This window comes from Candoia aspera, chromosome 11, assembly GCF_035149785.1.
Source record: "Candoia aspera isolate rCanAsp1 chromosome 11, rCanAsp1.hap2, whole genome shotgun sequence".
NCBI classification, from domain to species: domain Eukaryota; kingdom Metazoa; phylum Chordata; class Lepidosauria; order Squamata; family Boidae; genus Candoia; species Candoia aspera.
Window position 1 is genome coordinate 2,143,687 of NC_086163.1, and position 27,183 is coordinate 2,170,869.

The 27,183-nt window shown below is 43.8% G+C and overlaps 1 long non-coding RNA gene across 1 annotated transcript; it reads left to right on the forward strand.

Annotated features, from left to right (window-relative positions):
• Positions 1 to 127: 127 nt before the first annotated feature.
• Positions 128 to 26,827, forward strand: LOC134504020 (uncharacterized). Its single transcript, XR_010068621.1, has 4 exons — positions 128 to 660; positions 14,424 to 14,518; positions 19,264 to 19,306; positions 26,282 to 26,827. It is a non-coding gene; the product is annotated as an uncharacterized LOC134504020 (long non-coding RNA).
• Positions 26,828 to 27,183: the final 356 nt, after the last annotated feature.

Genomic DNA, 27,183 nt, shown 5'->3' on the forward strand with positions numbered 1-27,183 from the left:
CCACGAAATGGATGCCGGGAAGCAGCAGCGACGTCTCGCGACAACGGCGGAGGCCCGCGCGGGGAGGAAACGCAGAAGGCGGGGAAATTGGGAGGCCATCGCTAGCAATTCTGGGAGTTATAGTCCAGCTCGGCTTGGGACGCCTGCCAGGCCAGGGGGCGCAGGATGCCGAGGGGCGCGGCCTGTCCGGGCCGTCCGCAGCCACGCCCGCCTCGGGGGCCCTCCAGGTTCGCGTGGTGCTGTTGGGGCAGGGGCAGAGGAGCGGACCGCCCGCTCGCAGCAGCAGCAGCAGCAGCAGCGCGGGGCCTGCTAGAGCATCCCTGTTCCAGGCTTCGCGCCCCTCGGCCGGGCTGCCTCAAGCAGGCTTCGCTCTGCCGCCCCAGAGACCCCCCTCCCCCGGGGGCGGCACGCGCCGAAGAGACCGAGGCCCGCCCTCTTCCTCCAGCGCTAGGAGCCTCTCCAGCCCCGGGTTGAAGGGCTCGTCCCGCCTGCCGGCGAATTGAATCTCGCGGGGATCCTGACCGAGGCTTTGTTCTAGCGAGCTGATGAGCGGACCCGGAGCGGAGAAGGCCACGCTCCCCGTGGGAAGATTTTCCCTCGGGAGGCCGTTGAGCTGGCCCAGGAAGGCCGAGTCGTAAAACCAGCGGGACGCGGGAGAAGGTAGGGGGGATCTAGGCGGTGCTGGCCTTTGGAGGCCTGCTGGCCTCGCGACGGGCTGGTGATCCTGAGGTGGACCGGGCGGTTTTGATCTGCCTCAGGGTGGCCGGTACGAGAGGAGCTGAAGGACGCCTGGAGAGGAGTGGGGCAGGCCCAGAGAAGAGGGCTGAAGAGGCTGGGGCACGGAGCGAGGCCAGGCTCTACAGCCAGGGCGGTCGGAGGGGGAGAGGGAGAGGGAGAAGGCCGGCCAACACCTTCACCCCCTTTCTTAACTCCGAGTACGGGGAATTACCGGATAACAGTCTTTGGAAGGAGGGCCGTGCGTGTTCTTGCTGCCCCTGACCTAGAGGGAACATATTACTAAGCCATTAGTGTCCTTCATTAATTTATTCACTTTAAGTTCCCTCAAAAAGCCATCCAAGTTTGGAGACGTTGCCAGGTCTATGGGGAATGAATTTGCACAGGTCAGTTAGGAAGAAGTGTTTTAATGTACGCTGCCCACAGTCACATTCATGAGATGGATGGCTATACACATTTGCTAGAGAAGTAAATAAATAGTGTGAAAACGTACCTGTTCTAAATCTTCCAATCAGCTTCATTAGATGGCCTTGGTCCTAATATTTTGAGAAAGGGTGAAAAACTTTCCCTTCTCTTTTTTCAGGCCCTTCATGATTTTATGCACCTCGACCCTGTCTTCCCTCAGTCACCATTTTTCTAAGCAGAAGAATCCCAAATATTCTAGTCTTTTCTTGTGAGGAATGTGTTTGTGCATTTTGGTTTTCCTCTTCTGCACTTTTGTCATCCCAGTTTCAAATATAGCAACCATAATTGTACACAGCATTCCAAATACAGATAGGTAGTTTGTATCATGGCATTACAATGGCAGCAGTTTTATTATCACTCCCTTTCCTGCTGATCCAAAGAATGGAATGCTCCTTTTTCACAGCTGCCACACAGTCAACTCCACAATGACTCCAGGATATTTTCCTGGTTTGTTACACAGCTCAGATCTCAGACAGCTCTTCTTAGCCAAATCTGTAGTCTTTAAATTCTGCCCTTGAGTTACAGTGGCAATCCATTGCTAAGTGATGTGGTTATAAAGCACAACAACACGTGACCGCATTGTTTAGCAACAGCAATCCCTGCAGTCCCTGTTTGCTGTAGTTAAGCAAAGGTCATTGGTCAGTAAGTGAGCACCTCCTTGCAACTTCCTGCCAGCTTCCAACAATCAAAGTCAGTACTTTCAGTCTTGCAAAATTCTGTTACTATAACCTTACAATAAAAGTAGTGTTAGAACTCATGGTTGGTGCTTCTTGTCAGGACTACCTCAAAGGGCTGATATCTAGGGACTATACAAGCAGAAGTCAATACTTTTGAAACCCCATTTTATTGAAGGCTGTTTACCAAAAGGCCTAGTTCATCTCCAGGTGGCTCGCTTCCTACTTCACCAGCTTCAACCCTCACGCTGAGGGTCTTTTGAGCTGGGCAGCTCTACCATCACCTGCCTTCTACCTGCCCCACTGGTTGTGAAGTCATATGTACTGGAGATGCCCATCCCTGTCAGGGATGTGCCAAGGAGGGTCTAAGATTCAAAAGGGTCAGAGTTAGTTAGACGGTGTTTCCACAAACACTTGAGGCAGCACACTCAGAGCCCCCCTTGGAATGTACTGTGGGATTCCCTGCAATATCTTCTGGAGCCACCTAGCCTGGAAGGCTTCTCAGCCTCCCTGGGCCTAGATCAAGGTAAATTAACCTTAAACAAAGGGCATTAGATACAGAAGGTCCATTAGAATATGCTGTTTGTCCCTGTGATGTATGTATAAAGAATCATAACAGCAGAGTGGTGTCCTTGGGGTGCATGTGCCATAGAAACCATGGCCTGTTTTCTTTTTTTATTGCCAATTGTACAGGGTCTTCATGATGGAGTTTTTAAAAGGTTAATAAAAGAACTCCAAGCAGCTAATAGTAACCTTGCAGAGTAGAAGCGTGAACCGAAAGGGAACTTGCACATTAAGCTTAATTATGTTCAGAAATAAATTCAGTCTTCACACTGTAGTTAGATGAAGGAAATAGAGATAGCTTACTTTTATTCAGTAGATCTGGATACAGGTAGGTTCATAGTAGAAAGCACTTAATCAACACTGGTTGATGAAAAGGGAAGAGCTGCATTCTGCAGCTCTTCCTGCTTGCATGTCTGCCCACGAGGTAATGGAGACTGTTAATGCCCAAGAAGGAGGAGGAAGAGGAAGTCAGGTGACCCATGTGACATCCCACACACACACAATAGAGATGTGATTTGCTACAGTGACCGGCTTCTGCTGGGATCGAACTCGGGTCGTGGGGAGAGTTTCAGTTGCAATACTGCCGCCTACCACTCTGCGCCACACGAGGCTCCATGATCCGATTTCGATCCCAGTGGAAGCTGGATTCTCGGGTAGCTGGCTCAGGTCGACTCAGCCTTCCATCCTTCCGAGGTCGGTAAAAGGAGCACCCGGCTTGCTGGGGAAGGTGACGACTGGGGAAGGCGATGGCAAACCACCCCGCTCTATAGTCTGCCAAGAAAATGTTGTGAAAGTGGCGTCCCCCCAAAGGGTCAGGCACGACTAGGTGCTTGCACAGGGGACCTTTCACCGTTTTTCACTGTAAATAGAGCAAATAAAACACATACCTTGAAAATTTACAGAAGAAGGGCAATCAACTGAAGTGTTGGAATTATCAGGGATCAACTCAGCATTCTCATAAGCATTAGATATTAAATTGCCTTAAATTTCACAAGATTCTGTTACATCTGCCCTGATTGTAGCTTCATTTCCATTAGCTGCTGCTAAAGGGAGATGAATCAGGTTCATTTGGTCTATTTCTGCCCAGGTTTCCCCAAACTTAGCATCCTCATTTAAGAGGTAAACCCTCATTTATTTTTATGACTGTTTAAACTTTACCACATTGCTGACTCCACAAAATTGAAGTTTGTAATTGGTGGTTTGTAAATTGAGGGGATTAAGATTGCTCCTATTGTTATCGATTATCATGAGGTTGCCTCAGTAGACAAATCCCATTTCCCAAAAAGATGCACTGCCATATTTTTTAGGTGGTCTTTGTTGGCATTTGATTGTTTTGCAAGGACCAAGCCACTATGGTAACAAATCACTCTGGCAGGGTGAGAAGATCAGACTTAAGTATCCTCAGTTTTGGGTGTGAAAAAATGACCATATAAGGAAATTGCCTGGAAGAAATTTGCCTGGGCTTGTTTGTTTCAGTTTCCTTTCTGTCCTACTCTGAGCACGTGTGAATGCATAAGCTTGTAAATATTCATGTAAGAAGCTTTCTGTAAATGAAGGACCGCAAATCACGGCTTAGGACCGGAATCCTTTAAACCTGGTATAGGTCCCAATAAACACACCAAGTGAGAAATAGGATAACCCTTTTATCTGAGCGCTCGTAACAAGGGGGCCTCTCCTCTGAAAAGGAGAGCCCTTTGTGTTAGTAGACAGCATTTTTTATACTATTATCCATAAGATACAGTTACAAATATAAGATGATTATTGGACAATTTCTGTCACAGGGTACATAGACATGCATATATTTGTGTTATCTATGTTAACTATAGGGACGCGGTGGCGCTGCGAGTTAAACCGCTGAGCTGCTGAGCTTGCCGATCGAAAGGTCGGCGGTTCGAATCCGCGCGGTGGGGTGAGCTTCCGTTGCTAGTCCCAGCTCCTGCACACCTAGCAGTTCGAAAACATGCAAATGTGAGTAGATTAATAGGTACCGCTTCGGCGGGAAGGTAACAGTGTTCCGTGCAGTCATGCCGGCCACATGACCACGGATGGGTCCTTACGGACAACGCCGGCTCCAAGGCTTAGAAACGGAGATGAGCACCGCCCCCTAGAGTCGGACTCGACTGGACTTAACATCAAGGGAAACCTTTACCTTTACCTTATGTTAACTATAGGGACGTGGTGGCACTGCGGGTTAAACCACTGAGCTGCCAAGCTTGCCGATCGGAAGTTCGGCAGTTCGAATCCACATGATGGGGTGAGCTCCCGTTGCCAGTCCCAGCTCCTGCCAACCTAGTAGTTCAAAAACATGCCAATGTGAGTAGATTAATAGGTACCGCTTCGGCGGGCAGGTAATGGCGTTCTGTTTAGTTATGCCAGCAACATGACCACGGAAGTGTCTACGGACAAACACTGGCTCTTTGGCTTTGAAACGGAGATGAGCACCGCCCCCTAGAGTCGGACATGACTGGACTTCATGTCAAAGGAAACCTTTACCTTTACCTTTACTATGTTAACTATACACTACATTTACACCCATCACCATTTAGGGATTCTGCCCTCCTTCAGGTGTAAAATTCCATCTTGGCCCCTCCTTTGGGAGTGGAATGATCTAATGGAGGAGAATTTAACATTGCAATTACCTGTCTGGTTACTTTCGGACAAGATATCCCCCATGTGCGCGTGCTTGCATTTTTGTATTGTCTTCTACTGGTTTCTGCTAGTTATTCCCTTCCCTTCCCTTCCATTTGTGCCATCTCCCAACTTATACCTATCATGTACTTGCCAGCCTCCCTCATATTCTGACTTATTCTTAGGCATCCTTATCCCCCAGGAGAGCCTTGGAGCTCTTGAGGCAAGGAAGCTTATTATTTTCACAATTACAGCTTACACAGTTAGCCAAACACATACATTCCTTATAAGAAGGATGCTGATAAAATTCTGTCTCCACAAATTCCCCCCTTTGGTTCACAACAGAGAATCCTCCTGTTGTTGAACCATAATCCATCTCTTCTGAAGTAACAGTAGCTTGATAAAACAAACTAGTCACTGTTTTAGAGGGCAAACAAGCTTTACAAGCTGAAGCACAAACTGGCATAGAACCGATCAGGGTTTTTAACCAGATAAAATCAGGCAGCCAAGAGATGAGGGCATCAAACAGGTTCCAACCTCTTGTTAAAATCTCCCTTGCTTGTTTTTGTAATCTGCTTGCTTCTGAGCGGTGCTGGGGAATAATGTCATCATAATAATCAGGAATTTCTTCACTAGTATTTGCAATCCAAGTACAACAGTCATAATCAGAAGTTTGTTCACAAGGCCCCATTACAGCAGCTGACAAAGATTCCATTTTCATCTCCTGCCTAAGAACAGCTTGACAAACTGTCCTTAACTCCTCATTGAGCAGCCCTATTGCCAATTGGGTCTCATTTATAATAGAATCCATTATCCTAGAGTAGTTGTTAAGCCTATTCATCATTTCGATCCCCCACCCTGTATAGGAGGGAAACCATGCCCAAACCTCATCACCCCTTTTCTGACTTACGACCAGGGGATATCAAGGGTGTCCCCCTCCCACAAGGGGATGTTTTGTTCCTTCTACAACTCTCAGCACTGGAATGATGCGTGCCACATAACACCACCCCACCTTGTCCACAGGAAATCATTGAAGACATTTATTACCACAGCAATAAAACAGGTCGCTTCCTGCATAGGGCAATAAACCAGTTTCATTACCCTTCCCCTTTTTGCTAGGTTGTCTTTGCCCGCCTTACCAAAAACAAATTTAAACCCAAAATACAATAATCTATCCAATTCACACACACTCAACTAAATCACAACCTTTGACACTTCATCAAAACTTCTATCCACATACCGTTGCCAATCATCATCTTTCTTACAAACGACATATACAGTTATAAAAATCAAACATAGTTATAAACATGGCAGCTGTTCTTGGTTGCTTTCCCATCAAAGGAACAAACTTGGGGGCCAGTGGGCACCTATGGCATCCCAAGGTATCTTCCAAAGAAACAATAAAAATCAAAACACACAAACAAACAAAATACATGTGCATGCACAAACATACTCAAAAATAAACAAAACAAAATAAAAACTACTAATAATTTTCAATTTTAATTTAGTAGGTCTCCCCCCAGGTTCCACCTTTTTTCCACAACCCCGACATCCTCCCCTACCAACCTCATGGCTTGGATTGTAGGGTGGTGATAGTACTTCACCTTCTCCCAATATTTTTTTCCCCCAGGAGTCTCCACATTTTTTTTTCCAGGCTTCAAGGCCAAAATATTCCAATAATTTCAATTCATCCTGTCTTAGCTCATTAAACATGCTAAAATACCTGAAATCCAAATCTTTTCCCAACAATTCCAACTTCCTCCTTTCCAAATGTTGACACAAAATTCCCTAAATTCTGGTGCACACCATAATCTGTAGACCCCCCTTTTGGCCATTTTCCCTCTGTAGCCTCTGTCCATGAATCACTTTTTTCTACCAGTTTATTCACAGCCATTCCTAGTTTTGCGAAATGACTAAAATTCCGAATGAGACTTGTTTGTTCCTGAGCTCCAAGACACATCCCTTGACCCTTTATTCCAGGGCCTTGGTCTCTCAGATGGGACTCAAACCCACCCGGATGGGACTCAAACCCATCAGGACCCCTGTTCCTTTTACCTTTTTCTCCTAGTCTGCGCAGACCCCATTGTCCTGTCCTTCTCTGGGCCACTCCAAAACCACTCACTGCCCCTCTGGCTCGTGGGATTCAGACAGGGGAGAAGAAAGGAGTGTCTTACCTTTCCGTCGGTAGTTCCAGAGCCCTTGGCTCATGCGTGGATTAGTGATTCAAGGCACAGTGACTAGTTCTCTTTTAGGGACCACAGCGTTGCACTCGGGAGAGCAGCATTCACGCCCTTCCACCAAGGTGGTGGGTCCATGCTGGGCGTTGTACTGCTAGCCCGAAACCAAGTCAGAGTCCCAGCAGAGTCACCAATCTGAAGGGCCACAAATCACAGCGTAGGACCGGAGTCCTTTAAACCTGGTATGGGTCCCAATAAACACACCAAGTGAGAAATAGGATAACCCTTTTATTTGAGCGCTCGTAACAAGGGGGTCTCTCCTCTGAAAAGGAGAGCCCTTTGTGTTAGTAGACAGCATTTTTTATACTATTGTCCATAAGATAGTTACAAATATAAGATGATTATTGGACAGTTTCTGTCACAGGGTACATAGGCATGCATATATTTGTGTTATCTATGTTAACTATACACTACATTTACACCCATCACCATTTAGGGATTCTGCCCTCCTTCAGGTATAAAATTCCATCTTGGGCCCTCCTTTGGGAGTGGAATGATCTAATAATGGGAGGAGAATTTAACATTACAATTACCTGTCTGGTTACTTTCGGACAAGATACCCCCATGTGCGCATGCTTGCATTTTTGTATTGTCTTCTACTGGTTTCTGCTGGTTATTCCCTTCCCTTCCCTTCCATTTGTGCCATCTCCCAACTTATAACTATCATGTACTTGCCAGCCTCCCTCATATTCCGACTTATTCTTAGGCATCCTTATCCCCCAGGAGAGCCTTGGAGCTCTTGAGACAAGGAAGCTTATTATTTTCCTTGACAATTACAACTTACACAGTTAGCTGAACACATACATTCCTTATAAGAAGGATGCTGATAAAATTCTGTCTCCACATAAATACATTTATTTTTATAGAAATGCCTGGTGTGTGATTTTTCTGAACTCTCAGGCCAAATACTTTCCAGCACACTCTGACAGGTTATGGGCCCAGTCCAGAGAGAGCAGAGAGATCAGCTCCACACTTCATGGACATTTTAAAGGCGGGTAGCAAAGACCTGTGAAGATTTTCCTTTGGAGCTGCCTGGAGGTTTTCCAGCTGCTGCTGTTCTGCAGGACAAAGAAGCCAGCTGAAGTGACTTGCAAAAGAAAGAAGCAGCCATGGCTGCCTCCCAGCCCTCAGTGATGCCTCTGGAGCACCTATCAGAGACTAGCTATTTGAATTGGGCCCTGAAGATGGAAATGTATCTTCGCAGAGAGAATCTTTGGGTGCCAATTGGTGAGGAAACCCCAAAATCCCAGCGCTGAATGGCTTAGACAGGATGAGCGGGCTAGAGCCACCATTATCCTGGGAGTTGAGGACAATCAGCTAGTGTATGTGCGTGGCATAAAGACTGTAAAGCAACTTTGGGACGCTTTGAGAGACTTGTACGTAAAGGCAACAGAGGGAAGTAATGTTACCCTGACAAAAAAGCTGTACAAAGCCTACCTTGCAGAAGGAGATAGCCTTCCTGAGCACCTGCATCATATTCAGCGGCTGTTTGTTGAGTTGCAGGAGAGAGGTATGGAATTTGCACCTCTCACAAAATCTTATATCCTGCTGTCCTCATTGAATGAAACGTGGGTCATGCTGATTTGTACCCTGGAGGCAATGCCTGAAGCACACCTCACCCATCGTATGTTAAACAGCGCTTACTCGCTGAATGGGAGAAGAGAGGAAAGGTCCCCCCCCCATCTCTTCTGGAAAGCTGCAGCACCAGAAAACAAAGCTGAGGCAACAGCACTAGCCAGCCAGCGATGCTTCACTTGTGGTTCAGCTGGACATTTGCAGAAAGACTGTGCCTTGAGACCCAAGAGTAGAAAGACAGAGCAGAAGAACACAAGGGCAACACAGAAGAAGGCTCTTCAGACAACCCAAATTGCACAGGTTGCTGAGAAGGGTAATTCTGATCTATGGGTGTTAGATTCTGGGGCCAATTGTCATTTATGTAATTATAAAAGCTCTTTTGTATCACTGTCTAAAACAGACAAAGTATGTCTTTGGCTGATGGGTCTGTGACCAAAATTATGGGACAAGGTGACATATATTTATCCTGCTTGGGAGAAACTGAAAGGTGTGTTGTATGTGCCAAATCTACAGTCAAACCTTTTACCTGTGGCACAATTAGCTGCAACAAGGTATGTCATAACATTTAAGAAAAATGGTTGTGAGATACATAAAAATGGGAAATTGTGTGCTACTGGTATGTTAAAAGATTCCTTGTACATTGTGCAAAATGCAAGGAAGCCAGACTGCAAGGCTGCAGTTGGCAACACTCCATATCATGACCAATGTGTACACCTGATGCATAGAAGATTTGGTCACGCTAATTTCAAGTATATAGCACAAATGCCACAGCTGTGTGCTGACCTAACGATAAAACCCTGTGATAAATACCTAGACTGTGTAGTTTGCAAAGAGTGCAAAACACTAAAAGCTCCTGTGAGTAAGCACAGTGACAGAGTTACAACAAGACCTTTGGAAATTGTATACTCTGACACTATTGGTCCTTTTGCTCCAAGTCTTGGACAAGCAAGGTATGCAATGACCATCATTGATGATTTCTCAAGATACACATTTATCTATAAAAACATGAAGATGAGGCATTTGAGAAATTTAAAGGGTTTGTGACATGGGCAAATGGAAAATTCCCAAGGCCTGTATCTGCACTCCAATGTGATAGAGGAGGAGAGTACTTTTCTCACAAATTTAAAAGATTCTTAGCAGACAAAGGGATAGAACAAATTCTAACCCTTACATCCCTCAGCAAAATGGTGTTGCTGAAAGAAAGGGCAGAACACTGCAAGAATCAATGGAATGCATGCTTAAAGATTGGAACTTATTGTGTAAATATTGGGCAGAAGGGATATCCACTGCCTGTTATGTGCAAAACAGATTGTATAACTCTGTGATCCAGGACACTCCATTCCACTTGTTTTATGGTATGAAAACAAAGGTAAGCCATCTTAGAGTGTTTGGTAGCACCACATGGGTTCATATTCCAAAACAGAGAAGGAAAGGAGGCCCCTCAACAAAGAAAGCCATCTTTGTTGGCTATGAACAAAGCCAAAGGAGCTACAGGTTCATAGTGGGAGAGAAATTGATGATTAGCTGGGGGAGATTAAATTCTAGCTCTCCAGTTGAACTGACCACCACAAGAGAACAGCAAGGACTTGCTGATGGTGATCTTTTGCCTAGTGAGGACATTAAGCCAGAAAAGCAAACTGAAGGTCTGTCTGATGAGACAGTTACTTCTCAGGAAAGTGATAGGAGTCAAAATTTAAGCCCTGTATTACCTCGCAGATAATAAAGGTGTTCTTTCATCACGTTTTCAGGCTGAAACAGTAAAGGCTTTTCACATATTCACAGAACCTGAGTCTTTAGAACAAGTGAATGCTTTACCACCTGAGATTGCACAAAGTTGGCATTCTGCCATGCAACAGGAGTTAGCATCCTTGAAAGAAAATAAAACATGGAAACTGGTAAATCTACCTCCCAATGAATGCTGTCTAGATTATAGGTGGGTTTTCAAACTGAAAAGGGATGCTGATGATAAAATTCAAAAATATAAAGCAAGGTTGGTTACAAAAGGGTTCACTCAAAGGAAAGATTTAGACTTTGACAAGACTTTTGCACCAGTTACTAAAGGTGAATCAATTAGATTACTGTTAAAAATTGCTGCACTCAAAGGAATGTCAGTTGACTGCTATGACATTGAAAGTGCATCTCTCTCTCTCTCTCTCTCTCTCTCTCTCCCTCTCTCCCTCTCTCCCTCTCTCTCTCCCTCCCTCCCTCCTCCTCGGGTTTGAGTTTAATGATCTCCATTACCTTTTGGCACACCTGCAAGCAGGAGGTGCTGTAGAATGCAGCTCTCATCCTTTCATCTCGCTTGCATGCAGACATTTTCCATAAAAATGTCTACAAAGAACTAGTGATGAATAAGAGCTTTCTACTATGAAGTTACTTGTATCCAGATCTACTGAATAAATGTAAGCTACTTTTTTTCCCTTCATCTAAATACTATGTGAAGACTGAATTCTTTTCTGAATGTAATTAAGCTTAATGTGCAAGTTTCTTTTTGGTTCACACTTCTACTGTGCAAGATTGTTGTTAGCTGCTTGGAGTTCTTTTATTAACCTTTAAAAAATCCATCACCTCTAGCATTTTATCTCTGCTATGCCTGAAAGGTGAGGAACCTTTTTTTATATAAATAACTCAAGGCAGGGAAAATACCTAATACTCCTTCCTCCTCCTATTTGTTTGTTTGTTTATCATATGGCACATTCACACCGCAGTTCAATAGAATAAAAACACAGGAGATAAAATACAAGATACCAAATGTAGGGTATAAAATTATAGACGTATGTCTAGATTACAAATACAATTCTTTGCTTCACTTGTCACAGCCAGGAAATCAGAGAAATCTCCGTTATAGGCTCTGTTTTGGCACTCTCACTGCATGTTGGATAGTTTGCTGTTCAGCTCCACAGTCACAATTCGGTGATGTCATTTTGCCCCACTTATAAAGGACATCAGCACATCTACCATGGCCTGTGCGGATTCTGTTCAATGTTGTCCATTATCACATAGGGCTGATCAAATCCAGATGGTTTCTCTGAGATGCAGGGTAAGCTTCGACATTGTGGAGGACAATTTTCTAGCCAATTCTGTTTCCCCATATTGTGGATGTTGAAGTCATCTTCTACAAGTGATTTAGCAGTTGAAATGGCTGGATGTCTAGATCTCCACCTGTCTCGTTCCAGGCATGTTACGTAATTCAATATTGGCAGCTGGGGTTATCAGTAATCTTCTGGTGTTCTTGAAGGAGGGCATTTTTCCGTCTTAACATCCAGGGGTGGTATATGACTCAGAATAGGCAGCCAGTATGTGTGAGTAGATCGTATTGTCCCACTGACGATGCGCATTGATTCATGCAGCTGTGCATCAGTCCTACTGTTAAGCCACACTGGGGCACAATACTCTGCTGCTGAGTACACCAAGCTGAGCGCAGACGCTCGCAACATGTCCACTGCCGAACCCCAACTAGTGCTGCATTATTTATATAAGATGTTATTTCTGCTTATCAGTCGGGTGGCAGCCTTCATCAGATGTTCTTTATAGGAAAGAGTCCTGTCTAAAGTAACACCAAGGTACTTGGGGTGCATGTTGTGATTAAGTCAATTTCCCCTGAATCTCACATTAAGCTCTCTGCCTGCTGAGATGGACGCATGTTACTTCTGTCTTGGTTGGGTTAGGCTCCTATTTTTCCCACAACAATCACCCTGTGAGGTGGGTTGGCTGAGAATGACTGGCCCAAGGTCACCCAGCCGGCTTTCATGCCTAAGGCGGGACTATAATTCACAGACTCCTGGTTTCTGGCCCGTTGCCTTAACCACTAGACCAGACTGGCTCGTTTGTAGCTCCAACCTTGAATTTAGGTGTACCAGGTAATGGGAAAAATAAGAGGCTGCTGCTGTTCAGCGACAAAGCACCCCTCTAAAACCCACTGTGGTGGAAGATCTTTCTCTGGCCAGAAATCACCATGACCTCAGCGTGTATTAGGAGAAATATCCTTGTCGTGATACTGCCACCAAATGCACACAGGCAATGAGTTAAGAAACAGTCTTGTGGCTCATATTACAGGGAAACCAAACAAACAGAAGGGGACAGTTCCAAAAGTATATGTTCTGTTTTTTCTATTTCTTGGCTGTTGCGACTGCGGATGAAAGGTTCCACAAACATAACAATACCTTTAAGAGCAGTACTAGGGGGGCATTTGTGAGCACATGTGGAATTTTGGGAGCATGCCATGATTATGTTAATAAAATGATTGCCACTCACTTTACAAAGGTAAAATAGAGACATTGCTCCACACCACTGCTATTAGCCTCCCCAGGATATTCCCCCATCATCCCAAACTTAAATTTTTCCTTTCTCTGGACAAGTAAGTGCCATCCTTTTTTATTTCCTGAGAATGTCCATGGGTATTCTTTTCAATAAATATGATGCCGCAAATTGGCACTGCTTTGCAGCAGATCAGGCTCCCTTTTTTAAAAGTTTTAAAATCTTAAGGTGTACAAATGTGAGATATTGTGGAGAGTCTGGGAAAGGAATGGATGAGAACACAGGCACAAACAATCACAGACAGTGTGCAAATCTATTGAGAGCTTAACTGCTTTCATTAACTCACTATAAGTGAGGGTGGAAAATTCATATTAAAGTTTCCAGTATCTGTCTTTACCCAGAATAGTGTTCAAGGGACATCTTTGGATTCTGTATTGTTCTTGCTTCCTTGCTCTTGCCCTGCTGGGTGGGCTTTAACGGCACAGAACCTCCTTTTGGTTACCATTGATTTAGTCCAGGAATGCAAAAGGTTTGGCCTTTGGCTGCAGGAATTCCATCAGCATGTCTTTTGCCATCCCAAGTGGATGGAGTTAAAAAGTTGGGCAGGGAGTCTTGGTAGATGTAAAGGGGCAAACTGCCATTTCACTCCTTAAAACTTACCAGCCCTTGCCCACCCAATTTTTGGGGCACAACTTTCAGTATGACACAGAAAGCCCTTGAGCTTATGGAAATAGTGCAGCTCTGGTCAAATGGGTTGAAATATGTAGAAGTTGCAAAGACAAAAATAGAACAATTGCAGTGCTGCATATACTGAAAAGACCATCTTTGCAAAAAGTTGTAAAAAGAGAGAACAATTCTGCCCTAAATGCTTTCTTCATTCCACAACCACTTATTGCATAAAAGATTTAAAGTACATTCTCTTTACAAAACAGCAGCTGGCATTCTCCTCCAGGAGCTTCAGGCAAGGAGGGAAACATTGGGTGCTCCTTCCTGAACATAGGCCAGCCAGCAGCAAAGTCAGCTGGACTTTCCTTTCTGGTCAATTACCCTAGCCAGGAATTTTGCTCTAAATTGGTCAGCCTTGAGAAATGGAAATGCTGGTCATGTTTACCTAAAATTTGCAAATTCATGCCCCAAAACGTCAAGGCTCGCTGTTTACCCTACCCCCACTCCTGTCCAGCCAAGAAGCAAATCTTTATTCTGTAATTGCAGACAGAATCTCATTGAGAATATCAAGCCAGAATGGTTCACTTGAGGGCCCTAATGTGACATCTACCCATCCCATCAGGTGCAGCAGAAGGGACATATTATGGATCTGACAGGACCCAGGAGGAGAGCCTTTTCTGCCTCAGCACCACCCTTCGGAACATCATCCCCCCTGAGGTGAAGTTGGCGCTGAAGACACGGCTTTGCCATTGTGCCTGGGGATCTGGTGGATTGTACTGTCCTGCTGGTTGTTTTTATGGTTTTTTATTGTTTTAATGTGTTTCAATGGTTTTTGTTGTTTTGGTTATTGATTTGTTTTTTGTGTGTGTGTTTTTTTAATTGTGGGTGGCCCAGAAACACTTATGTGAGATGGGCAGCTATAGAAATTGAACAAATAAATAAATGTCAAGTCACTATGTACTGTACATAGCAATTAGTAAGTGCTCTTACTTCCCAGCTATTTACAAAGCTGTCTTTAACACCCATTTATTCTGCCAGAGTAAATAAAAATTGCTTCCTGCTGATGCTTGATTGTAAGACTGCAGCCACTTAATTTCTTTTCTTTACAACAAGTACTTGAAGATTGTTGATTTACAAATTCTCTAAAGGGAAGGAGCAAAACATTGCCTAGTTTCTTTTTGGAATAGGTTACTTTTTGTCAGCAGCACTGCATAGAATTGAGATTCAGAGCATTGTAGATAAAATGCCTGATCTGTGTCTGTGAATTTACTTCTTTAAGGCTACATATTAATGTAGAATTAATTATTGTAGGCATATTAATGAGTTGTGCTCATTACGATTAAGGTTTATTTTGTGTGTGTGTGAATTCTTTAAAGTTACATATTAATGTAGAATTATTGTAGGCATATGAATGAATTGTGCTCATTATCTAAAAGGGGTCCCAGAAGGAACCCACCTTTTTAGGTTGCCTGTAGTGTTCAAGTCTGTCAAGTACAATAGTGAATCTTGGCTTTTGTTTCCTCTAGGCCTAGAGGCAGCAAACAGTGGATAGAAAGGATAGAACAAAAAGAAAAGAGTAGATAGAAATAACACAGGTCAGCTATTATTTTTACTCCCATCTTGTTGAGAAGTCATCAAGAAGAATTAGTGGGGCCAGTGGGCCATCAGAAAAGAGACCTCTGAGCCAATAAGGTGGCAAACACGGACGCTTACCTCCTGTGGGATCATTCCTGCTTTCATGCCAATTAGAATGTTTGGGATACAACATGGAACCTGGAAGAGTGCTTGCAAAAACTTAGATTGAACAGCATCCATGGGCTTTAGGTCATTGTAGGTGTATCTATGCAGTGTACAGCATTTGGGATATAGATTTAGCTTTATTTTATTTATTTATTTTCTATCCTGCCTTTATTATTTTTATAAATAACTGAAGGTGATGAACATACCTAACACTCCTTCCTCCTCCTCTTTTCCCCACAACAACCCAGTGATGTGGGTTGGGCTGAGAGAGAGGGTCTGGCCCAAGGTCACCCAGCCAGCTTTTATGCCTAAGTTGGGACTAGAACTCTCAGTCTCCTGGTTTCTAGCCCGTTGCCTCAACCACTAGACCAAACTGGCTCTTTAATCGGCTTAATGACAGCAGGTATGCATCTTAGAGTGAAAAAAAGCCCAGGACTGTCTTGGAACTATTACTGGCTTTGGCAGAGATGACTTGATTGTCCCTGCCAACTTCCAAAGGCTTGAAAAATAGCTTCAACTTGTTCTATTTATTAGTTCTTATTCGCCATTGGTGTTTATGGCAGCTAAGTCTTCCCAAGAAAACCGAAATTTTAGTCAGAGTAATTAATTGTAGGCCCTTCCTCCTCACAGAATTCTGTTAAGGCCCGCAAACTTCTCCTGAGGCCCACTTGTGTAACTGAGGGAATTGCATACGGCAGCGTTGCCAAATGTCTGTTCCTGAGCTTGCGGGGGGGGGGCATTCTTTTTTAGTAACAGCAGCAACCACTGAGTTTATATAAATATTAAACATTAGGGGAGCTAAAATTCATCCCTGTTTTGATCCTTGGCAGATTAGAATGTCTGCAGTAAGATAGCCAGCTTTATTATACCTAACTTAGGTGACTGAGTTTTCATGCAGCATCCAGATTAGTGAAAGTAACTATCAGTCAATAGATGTGAGGGCAGGCCTCCCCCAGAGTCTATCTCTTGGGATGGAATTGAAGACTGTTTAAGATTGATACAAACAATGGATAAAAGGCATTGCTGTCCTCATGTGTATTTTTCTATTAAGAATTGCAGGATGGTGCACTGGTCCATTGTAGATCTGGCCTCTCTAAATCCCACTAAATCATCTAAATCATCTGCAGGAATCTCTCCTGATCCAGCCAATCCAGCAGGTTGCAGTACAAAAAATGGGCATATAGTTTGCTGGGTACACTCAATAGACTAATTGAACAGTAATGTAGGGGAACTCTACTGTTGCCAGTACCTTACTGTACTGTACTGGTTACTGGTAGTCCTCGGTTAATGACCACTCGTTCAGCAACTGAAGTTACGACAGTGTTGAACAAGTGGTGGTTATGACCGGTACTTGAAGTTCCTGCCTTCCCAGCACCCTGCAGCCACGTGATGTGATCTGGGCACTTGGCAACCAGCTCCCACAACAGTTGCAGCATCCCATGGTCACATGATCACAATTTGCAACCTTCCCTGCTGGCTTCCCACAAGCAAAGTCAATGGGGAAGCTGGCGGGGAAGGTCGCAAGTTGCTTGGGTAAGACTCCCCCACCTGCGCACCCTCCCCCAGCCCCTCTGTGCTCACTCCGTGCCTTGCCTTGCCAGCAACCCACACACCCTTGTGCACCCTCCCTTATCTGACAGCAGCCACCCCAAGCCCCACCACACTCACGCCATGCCTCCCCCCACTACTTGTGCATGCTCATGCACCCTTCCCCACTTACCTGCCTGCTGTGCTGCTTGCTTAAAAATACCTCTCCCCTCCTTTACTTTTACTCTCCCGAAAACTAGGGAGGGTCCCTTCTGAGACACTTTCTCCCCCCACCCCTCCTTTCGACTCAGGCTTGCTTTATCAGACTGTTGTCTAGGCTGCGGCCCTTCCATCTCTCGAGGTCATTCCCACATACCATTATACTCAGCCAGGAATGGCCATTGGATGTTGTCAGCGGGGGGGGGGATGTAACCCCCCCGCTGACAACATCCAGGGGGATGTAACCAAGCACACAGGGAAGGTACAAGACTGGGGAAAGTTCTTCTAGATGGTATCTAGAGGTCCCCAGAATATATCTTTTCATACTTTTTTTAAATCTTGAGAGATCACCAAATCTCTTGAGACTCTTGTATGACATCTTACAGTTTCAGACAAGAATATATAAGAATTTGGTGATGGTCTAGTTTAATAAAAAACATGAGACTTGACAAATCTTGTGAGGTTTTTTAAAAAAAAAAATCGAAATCCCAGAAGGGCACCTGGTGCCTGAAAGTGTTACTTCTTCTACAATAAATTTTATTACATTATAGAATTATCTTATATCTTATAATTATCGAAAACAAAAATGCAGAGAAAGAAGTATGATAACAGAAACTTGGAATCTTTATTCTTTTTGGTGTTTCATGTGAAGATTCTTGGTATTCTTTTATAAGATACCTTTATTTTTCTCTCCTTTCTTCTGCTGTGAATCATTCTTACTCTTTTTTTGCCTGACAGGTCTCTGAGGGTTTGTTTTATTCTTCCTGCTCTGACTATAATGCTTAAGGCTGCATGTTGCCACAGCATATTTTGCAGCCAAAGGAAAAGACATTGGGTTCCTTTCAGATGCCTTTTGACTTGTGTTCCTTTGAGTTGCTATCAAGGTTATATTTTTGTAATTTTCAGTGATATAGTACACATTAATCAAATACAGTTAATACAATTACTTCCCATGAATTAGATAATATGATTTTAATATGTTAAGCTTGGTGGCAACTTTTGGAAGGCCATTCCCAAAGCATTTGGAGGCTGCATGCAGCCTTGGGTGTATAGCCAAACCCCTTGGATCTATTCTGTGTTGACTAATGATGGCTTTCTGGTATATAGGCAGAATCTCAGAGATGATAAAGATGTAACCTTCTCCATTCAGAGGTCTACACTTCCCAAGACTTGGCTTTAACCGTGTAGCAGCATAATGGTGTCTCTCTGAAGTAGCTCACTTTGGAAATACAGAACCTTTCTATAAGAACTGCCTCTTGTATTCTTTATCACCAATTTTGTTTTCACTCTTCACTCTTTTTTTACCTTGCTGCAGTTAAAGTAGCTTCTTGGGAAAAGGCTGATGGACAAGACAAGGAAGAGATCAGCCTCAAAGCAAGAGTTCAAAGCAAAGTTTCTGGTCCAGGTAGCACCCTGGACAGTTCCAAATGAACTCTGTCAGCCAATTCTCACAGTTTCAAACTGAAGAATCATAAATAAGAGCACAAGTCTGCTTAATCTAGTAAGAAAAGCTTTAGAAACTAATGCTTCTAATGGTGTTGGGAAGCCTGTGGCTCCACCATTGTTTCTGGGATGGTCCTGTCACCTGCCTCAGACCAAGGAAGTCCTAGGGAAGTAGAACTGTGTCAATGCTGAAAGAAATTCTTTTTCCTATTCCATAATCAAGAATATTCCAGACTTTTATCTTTAGATAAGTCTGAAACAGACATCTGCATGGAAAGTCTGGAAAGCTGATGCTGAATATCAACCAGTTGCCTCACTCAGGTTGAGATAGCTTCTTACTAGAGTGAGGATTTCTATGACATGTCATATTTTTTCTGGAACTGTTATTTGAATTCATAAGTAAGTTAAAACATGTTTTAGAGTAATCTGGTGAGAATTAGATGCTTTTTATTTTGCCTGAAAAGTCATATTTTGATTTTAAAGGTGTTATATTTCTGCTTAATTTTGTAACAAACATCATATTTTGGTCATAGGCAACCCTCCTGATAAGCCAGCAAGTTCGAGCCAGCAAAGAAAGTAAGAATTTGCCTGTTTCTTTTCTTATTCGCTCCCCAACTCAGGGAGGGGTGTGTGGGTGTGGGTGTGAGAGAGAGGTGGGAACAAAGGCTTCTCCCCTGACCAGGCCTGAAAAAAAAGGTGAGAATTTGCCTGTTCTGTTTTCTTATTTTTTTCCCCAACTCGGGTGTGTGAGGGAGGGAGAGAAAGGGAAAAGGCTCCTCCTCTGCCCAGGCCTGAAAAGTGAGCATTTGCCTGTTCTTAATTTGTATTTGCTCTCCAACTCAGGGCTGTGTGTGTGTGTCTGTAAGAGAGGGAGAGCAACCTTTTTAAAAATGACTTCAGCAGGCAGAGGCTTCTTCCCTGACCAGGCCTGGAAAAAAAAAGAATTTGCCTTTTTTCCCCCTTCTTTTTCTCATTTGCTCCCCAACTCAGGGATGTGTGTGTTAGAGGTGGTGGACGTTGGCAGATTGCTAGGAAAGCCTTTGACCCAGGAGAGATCAGAAAAGTCATACACCAGGCATTTCTATAAAAATAATTTTATTTACAGAAAGCAAACATATTTAAAAGCTTCTGCGTTCTTACAGGCTCTCAGTGAGAGCTGCTTAACTCTCTACATGCCTACACAGAAGGGAAACTGAAACTAAAACAAGTCCAGGCAAGTTCTTCCCCCCAGGTGCAAAAATTAACATCCCAAAAGAGGACAATTAAATTCAACCTCTCCACCCGGCCAAAATGATTAGTTACCATAGTAACCTTAATCTGTAGTAGAAAACATATTAACAGTGGAATCACGTGAGAGCTGCAGTCTGATTTCAACATGCCTAAAAGTAGATGTTCAGCAAGTGAAATTACGGCGTCTTTGGGGAGCAGATTTTCAGTAGTGATGGTGATACTTTGTTTTGTAAATTGTGTGAAGTTAAGGTATCGGCCCAAAAGTGTTTTGATATTCAACAACATCGTGACACCACGAAACACAAGAGTTGTTTAGCAAGATTTACCTTCACTGAGAACAGGCAACGTCTCCTTTTCAAGAGAGCTGCTTCTTCAACTGCAGGGTCATCAAATACCCAGTCAGAATTTTGTAAGGATCTCTGTACAATGATAGTTACTTCAGATATTCCCTTAAGGAAATTAGGTAGTGGTAGCCTCAGGTGTTTTTTTGGAGAAGTATGCAAGTCACCCAATTCCAAATGAATCAACTGTAAGGAAAAATTACATCTCTGCCTGCTATGAAGTTGTGTTAGGAAAGATAAGATCTGCTGTTGACAACAATAAGATATGGGTTTCAATAGATGAAACAAGCGATGTAAACGGAAGATATGTAGCCAATGTTGTTATTGGCATGCTGAAATGTGATAAGCCTGGTGAAGTATTTCTTCTAACATGTGAAACTCTACAAAAAGTAAACAATTCCACTATTGCTGTGCTCTTTGACGATTCTGTGAACCTACTCTGGCCAGATGGTGTAGAAAGGGGAAATATCCTTCTCTTTGTAACAGATGCTGCTCCATACATGACTAAAGCAGCCAAGGGACTTAAACTTCTTTATCCAAAAATGATCCATATTACATGCCTTGCACATGGTTTACACAAAATGGCTGAAGAGATTCGAAGCAACTATCCTAATGTTCATTAAAGCTCCACTTCGAGTACAAAAGTTCAAAGAAATTGCTCCTACTTTGGCTCTCTCTCCCCAGCCTGTTGTGATACACTGGGGGACTTGGCTGGATGCGCCTATGTATTATTTCACAAATTATTCTTTTTTGCAGCAGATAGTTAAAGAATTTGACTGTTGTGAATCTCCATCAAGATTGTGCAAGATTCCTTTTCTGAAACCATGGCTGGAAACTTAGCATATATAGGACCTAACTTCAGTGGATTATCAAGAGCAATCACCTGCCTTGAAACTGTAGGAATGGAACTTAGTGATGCAAGTGATTGTAAAACAAATAGAGTGATTTAAAGCAAGCAAAGGGGAAAGTGGCTGAAAAAAATAGTGATAAACTGCAAAGAGTGCTGCAATCTAATCTGGGTTATTCAACACTCTGCAAAATAAGTAATGTTCTAAATGGACTTGAAGCAAAATTTGAAGACTTTGAGCCAGAATTTTCTCCAGATGAGTTTGCTTTTTTTTTTATTTGTTCCTATAATCTCTTGTGATATCGAACGGAGTTTCTCCAGATACAAGAACATACTGGTGGACAAGAGAAGTTTTGAATTTGATAAAATGCATGTGGTCATCCAATGCAATTCTGCTGTTAATGAAAACTAATCCAAGGATGACCATTTTACTCTCAAAATGTTCATTTGATTCCTTCAATACTAGCACTTCTGCACTGGAAGTGAAGAAGAATAAACCTTTTAGTGTGTGGGTAAGCACAGATTTTTAAAAATTGGGTGCTAATTTCAGAAAAATTGTAAAGTCATATTTTTGCTTTAAAGTCATATTTTTGGTTTAATTGGTTATATTTAAAAGGTTTTAAGGTCATAAATGTTTGCATATTTCTAACATTTTTAGGTCATAGAAATCCTCGCCCTACTTACTACATATCAGAACAGAATTATCTGTTTGTCTAAAGGGATAAATTATTCTCTCATAATCCTGTGCAATGCACTGAGTATTGTGGCATGCATGTCAGGTTATTTTGTAGCCAAAACTGAGATGGGAAAAGTCCTTTCAAGGCTTGAAGAACATTCTTCTGGTGGGAAGTGTCTGCCTGGACAGCCTGTAGCAGCACCACAGAAGCATTGGCAAGATGCAGTCCACTTTCCTCTCTCTGCACATATAATATGAAATTCCTCCACACCTGCAAGCTTTGTGAATTGCACCATTTTCTTGTAAATTCCTCCACACTCCACAGTCATGCTTAGAAAGGGTTACTTAACCATGACAATTTACATGTAATCACTCCCACTTTGAGCCTTTTATCTGTATTGCTACTTGTAAAATTAAGATAAAGAGCTCCCTAATCTGACACCTGCAAGAGAAAGGGTGAGCAAAGGCATGCTAGACACAAAAGTATCTTTGGCAGATGATCAATTGTTTGGATTCCCAAGTTATTGGCAGGAGATGTCATCAAACCCTCTCCAGGTGTTGTGTGCTGAAGGTGATGTCTTGCCTAAAAATATCCCTGGCAGTAGTTCAGCTGTCTGACTTGTGACCAAGTCACTGATAGGAGGTGCTACCAAGCTATTCCCAGGTGTTACGTTGCTTATGCTCCCTGTCCTATGAACAAATATAAAAAGATGGCAACCTAAATACTTCGAATTTCAGTGAGAACCTTAAAAACCAGGAAAGTCCATTCACTGTATTTCTGGAGATCCAAACAAGCTGAAGAAATGTAGTTTGGTCTTTGGCCACTAGGTCCAACACCCAACCTTTCAGGGTTAATACTCTCACTTTGGGGGGGCTTCTAACAGAGTGCTAATACACTGTTTTGTTTTAATATATGTGATGTGTATACGATTACTGGAAATTAGTTTAGTTTAGTTGACCTAATGCAGAACTGCTTTTAGGGAAAAAAATGGTGTTTCAGGTTTGGAACTGGAGTTTTTGTGTGGGAATTAGCTACAGATGCAACCTCTAGATAATCTCTGCTTGATCTTGACAAGATGTTTACAGGCAAAAATTGCCCAGAGTCTCCTGTCAAACCTGCTCATAAGACATTTCATTCTTATAGCAGTTCTGTTTTATATCTAGCAACAGAAAAGAATGTATCTGTCAGCACCTGATCATTCGAGCATTCACACATACGCAGTCAAGAGGCTGGATCTCTTTAAACTGTTTTAATGAAGCGTAACAAACGGTACAGAAGGCAAGCTGTGAATAAAGATTTCCTGCTCAAACCTAATTTAAAACTACATCCCCTTAGTTAGTCCCCTTTCCCACGAAGCATGTCACTCCCCCTCCCATCCAGATGGTATTCCTGGCGTATCTCAACCCCGCGTCCTTGATGTGCTCCATAGCCATAATAAACCACTTTACACTCCAACTTCACACCCCTTCCCATCTGGCAACATGAGAGAATGCAATGATGGGAGATGCCCTGATAAGGGTTTCTTTGAGACCTTTGATCGGGGGATCTGACATACTGCCCCCACAAGACAGATTAAGAAAACTTAAACAATTATCAAGCAAATGCAAGAATAAGCCTAAGCAGAAGAGGGCTTAGAAGGATACTTAGCATGAAACCTTTTGGTTAAAAGAGGAGCATTAACATGACATGCATTAACCCACTCAGGATCTGGAAAATGTTTCCATTGAATTAAGTACTGTAAAGACTTGTGAAAAAAAAGAGTCCAGAATGTCTTTAACTTCAAAATGCTGGTGACCATCGACCATGATGGGTGGAGGGGTTACTGCAGGCTGGTGCCACTTAGAACGGTTTGGTGCAGGTTTAAGCAAGCTGCAATGAAAAACAGGGTGAAGTCTTTTTAGGGTGGGGGGTAATTGCAATTGAACAGTCACCGCATTAATTATTTTAATAATGGGAAAAGGTCCAACAAACTTGGGAGCAAGTTTCTTTGAGGGTTGTTGGGAGCGTAAAAATTTGGTAGATAAACCAGATCTCCCACTTTAAACTTCCACTTGTCTGTGACGGTCAGCAAATTTTTTCTGAGTTTCATGAGTGTGATCTAATGCCTGGCGGATGACTGGCCAGTTAGTGGCAATCTGTGCAGCCCAGTTGGCTATGGAGGAGTCAGGCAGGGATTGCAGTTGGAGTTCAGGTATTGGAACGAAGTCCTGGCCATAAACAATGAAAAGGGGAAAACCCAGTGCTTTGGTGAACTGCATTATTATGAGCAACCCCAGCAAAAGGTAGAAGGTCCACCCCGTCTTGTTGAAAGCTAATGTAGCAGCGTAAGAATTGCTCTAGAGTAGACTGAGCTCGTTCAGTTGCCCTATCTGTGGCCGGATGGCTCGAGCTGAGAGATTGTTGGACACCAATTAATTTCAAAAACGTGCACCAAAATTTGGAAGTAAATTGGACGCCCCTATCAGAAATTACACGTGTGGGACACCCATGAATTTTATAGATTTGCGTGAGAAAGAGCTTGGCCAATTGCTGAGCAGTTGGGATTTTAGTACAAGATATAAAATGAGCCTGCTTGGAAAACAAGTCAATGACAGTCCAAAGTAGAGTTTTGTTTTTACTCTCAGGTAAATCCACAATAAAATCCATGGTGATTTCTTTCCAGGGAGCTTTTGGGGAGGCTACTGGTTGTAACAGTCCTTGTGGTCCCATCACCCCCTCCCCCTTTCTCTTTGCTTGGGCACAGACGTGGCATGATGTGATGTAGGATTGCACATCAGCATGAAGGGAGGGCCACCAAAATTGGCACCTCACCAAGTGGAGCGTTTTTGTGAAGGCAAAATGACCGGCAGATTTACTATCATGAGAACGTTGCAAAATGGTTTGGCAAAGGGATTCAGGAACGTAGATTCTGCCGTTAGAGTACCAGACATTGTCAATTTCAGTTAATTGGGCTTTGTTACATTATAGCCAGGGGTCGTTAGGGAGTGCCTGAAGTACTTCCTCTTTTAAATCAGCCTGCACTTTCACTTTTGCAGCTACTGCTTGTTTGTGCTTTACGCAAGCCATTCCAAGCTGCTTTTGGGAGAAAACAGTGTCTACAATTTGTGTTTGTGCTGTGTGATATTGAGGGAGGCGAGAAAGTGCATCAGCTAAAAAGTTTCTTTTCCCCGGAAGGAAGTTAAGGGTAAAATTGAAATGGTTAAAAAATTGAGCCCAACGAATTTGTTTGCCATTCAGTTTCCTGGGAGTTTGCAAGGCTTGGAGGTTTTTCTGATCAGTCCAAACTTCAAAGGGACAAAGAGCACCTTCTAATAGATGCCTCCAGTGTGTAAGAGCAGTTTTTACAGCAAAAGCCTCTTTTTCCCAAATTGGCCAGTTGCACCCAGAGTCAGAAAACTTGCGTGATAGGTAAGCGCAGGGATGGGGGAACCCCGTTTCATCCTTTTGGACTAAAACTGCCCCAACAGCTGAGTCAGAAGCATCTGCTTGTACAATAAAGGGCGAGTTGGGTCTGGGTGGGCGTCAATTCTGGTGGCCAACTTTGCTAAAGGACCTTAAAGCCTATGTCACTGCATGCCCTGTCTGTGCGGCTACAAAGCGCAAGACAGGCAAGCCTCAAGGTCTTCTCCAACCGGTTGCCACCCCGCCTTCCCATGGCAGGACATCTCCATGGACTTTATTGTTGACCTACCCCCCAGTCAACGAAAAACTGTCATTTGGGTGGTGAAAGATTTTTTTTCTAAGCAAGCGCATTTCATCCCATGCGCCTCTATCCCCACTGCGCAACAACTGGCACGCCTCTTCCTCGTTCACGTGTACCGCCTTCACGGTATCCCCGCCCGTTTGGTGAGTGACAGAGGCACACAATTTACGTCACAATTTTGGCGGGCATTTTTAAAATTGCTTGGCACCAAGCAAGCCCTATCCACCGCTTGGCAACGGATGGATCTACTGAGGCAGTTAATTCTACTCTTGAGCAATACCTTCGGGCTTTTGTCAATTACCAACAGGACAACTGGGTGGACTTACTCCCATTTGCTGAAGTCGCTTATAACAACGCCGTGCATCAAAGCACTGGTCAAGTTCCCTTTAAGGCTGTCTTCGGGCGGGAGTTCGTCCCGATCCCTGAACTCCCGCACCCGCAGCCCCTACCAGCCTCTCTCTCGGACTGGGCTGACACTCTCAAAGACTCATGGGTAAACATTCAACAAGCTCTCCACCATGCCCAAACCGCCTACAAACGTCATGCCGATGCTAAACGCTCCCGCGAACCTACTTTTGCTGTGGGGGATAAAGTCTACTTATCCACCAAATTCATCAAGTCACCACAACCCTCAAAGAAACTTGGCCATAAATTTGTGGGTCCTTTTCCCATTGTTGCACAAATTAACCCCGTTACTTTAAAACTGGATTTACCCCATAACCTCAAACGTTTACATCCTGTTTTCCATTGCAGTTTGCTCAAGCCCTACCTGCAGTCGGACCGCTGGCATCCCCAACTGGCTCCACCACCTCCTATCATGATTGATAACCAACAACACTTCGAGGTTACTGAAATCCTTGACTCCCGCCGCCAGCGTTCCGCTTTGCAGTACCTCGTTCGCTGGAAACATTTCCCTCATCCTGAATGGGTTTCTGCTCCCGATGTACGCTCACCCCGCCTAGTTGCTCGTTTTCACTCTACCTACCCTGACAAACCGGCTCCTTAGCATTGTTCTGGGGGGGGGCGATATGTCATGTTCCCCCTTTCAATGTTCTGTTAACTTTGTAACATTTCACATGTCAAGCCGTTTTCCGTGTATACCCGCCTGGCTCATTTCTGGGTTTTTCCATTCCTGCGCTCTGCTTTGTTTTGGAACTTTGGAATGTATGTTTGGGTTTGCAATCCTATTCAAGGTTACTTTCCCAGGCGCGTGTAACGGTTCCTAGCACCTGGGAGGGGGTGCGTGCTGACGGGTGCTTGGGGCGGGACTGGATTGAAGGCAAGGCTTTTAAGTTTGTATTTGGCGCGCTTTTGCTCATTCTCAGCTTTCTCTGTATTTGCATACTATTCCTTTAATAAATCAGTTATCTTTAAGCCCGAGCTTGTGAGACTGAGTATTTGGGATTAGGCAACCATTACACGATCTCTCCCCTGGCCGCTGGCATCTTTTTGGGCGCTGCGGGTGGTTTGCCCGGCGTTTTTCCTGGTCTGTCAGCTACCTTTGTTTTCGGGCACGCCGCTGCTTTGTGGTCCTCTTTCCCGCAACGAAGGCATTGCCCCCTGGCGAACCGTCTCTCCCTCTCCTCTCTCCAGGGTTGGGATGTTGTCCTCATTGGTCCTGCAGTGGTTCGGGGTCCCTTTACCGTCGCCTCTTG